Raw genomic sequence first — 1644 nt, 5'->3', positions numbered from 1 at the left:
CCCAGCCTCCTGAGGCGGATCAGGCAGGGGATGCCGGGAGCAGCACAGGAGTGGCGGAGGTTTCGGCTTTGTTTCACAGATGACGGGAAATTCCTGGGCAGGCAGAGCCCTGCCCCAGCCTCCCACCCGGTGTGTCACCCCCCCTGGGGGCTCCCAGCCCCCCACAGCCAGCACACAGGGGCACAGCACGGGCCTCCCTCACCCAGGGTCACGCTGCATCCCCCTCGCTGGATACGGCCGGGCGGCAGGATTAGGGGATTAGCAAAACTAAGCCAGCTCCGGCGGCGGGGGAGAGGCTGCCCGGGCTGAGCAGCCAGGAGGGGTTGGGGAGTGGGGCTGGGGCAGTGGGAATGGGGGGAGATGTGGAGCAGGGCACACATGAGAGCCGTGCCCCATGGCTGCCCCACACCGGGGTGGAGAGCAAGCCCCGGGGCAATGGCGGGACCTCTTGCCTGGGGGTGCAGAAACAAGAGCCGTGCCTGGAGGGCAGCGCCGGGGACCCGTCCCAGCCACGATGGCAGTGATAAGGGACATTAGTGGGGCTGGAAGGGGCCCAGCCACACCACCAAGCAGCGCCGGGGCACCAGGAGCCTCCAGCACCCACTGTGATGAGGCCCCAGCCCTGCTCCCCAGTGAAGGGCTAGGTGGCACGGTGGGGTCCAGGTCCACAGCCTCACTCCGGGTCCCCCTCGGGGGACCGGACCCCACTGTGCCCTCGGGGTCCCTCCGTGCAGAGCCCGCATGGCACCGTGATGGCTCACCTGGGCCATGTGCTGCTCAAAGAGGGGGTCTGCAGCATCGTGGCCAGACCCCAGCCCCTGCCCGTGGTGGGGGCCTGGCAGAGCCCAGCTCCATTCCCGGCAGCCTGGCAGGAGCTGCCAGGCGGGCTCAGCCGAAGGAAGCGGGATGTGGCATCTGAAGTAGGCAGAGGTCAGGGCCTCTCCTGGCACGGTGAGAGCAATTACTGCCAAGGAGAGCTTTTAGTGCTCCGCGGCCATTAGGAGAGCACCAGTTCGGGCTGCAGTTCCCGAGCAGCCCTGCTCCCCTGGGACACCACTGAGTGAACGGGGCAAACAGGCCCGTGCAACACTTGGTGCCCCAGCACCGGGGCACCGCCGGCAGCGGGCCAAGAGCCAGTGGCAGCGAGCCCCTTGCCCAGCCTTGGGCCGGGCTGGACAGACTCTGCAGCCCACGGCACCATGCTCCTGCCCGCAGTCAGAGAAGGGTGGCCCCGGGGCAACCAGCCCCATCGCCAGTCTGGCGCCGGGGACCCAGCCCTGCCCCAGCGGGTGCCCCACGGCTGGACCAGAGACGTCGGCATCAGCTGCTACCAGCCCCACCGGGGCCAGACGGGCAGGCTGGGCACCACCAGCCCCACGGCCCAGCCCCACAGCCTGGGGGGGGCACAGTCCTGTAACACAGGAGCCCACCCGGGCCACAGCCTGGCCCCACTTCTAGGGAACAGCTCGCCCCTTGGCCCAGCCCCACAACCTGGGGATCCGAGCCAGCCCCACCATGCTCCCCCCGGAAAGCACCGACCCCGCAGCACAGAGGCCATTAGCCGGGCCCACATTCCACCCCAGGACCCAGCCCCACAAGCTGGGGGGCAGAGAGAGGCCGAACACGGGAGCCAGGTGGGGCCGC

The sequence above is a fragment of the Calidris pugnax genome, unplaced genomic scaffold (genome assembly GCF_001431845.1).
Source record: "Calidris pugnax isolate Ruff unplaced genomic scaffold, ASM143184v1 scaffold28, whole genome shotgun sequence".
Classification (NCBI taxonomy): domain Eukaryota; kingdom Metazoa; phylum Chordata; class Aves; order Charadriiformes; family Scolopacidae; genus Calidris; species Calidris pugnax.
The sequence above is the reverse complement of the archived record's forward strand: the minus strand, read 5'-3'. Positions refer to the sequence as shown.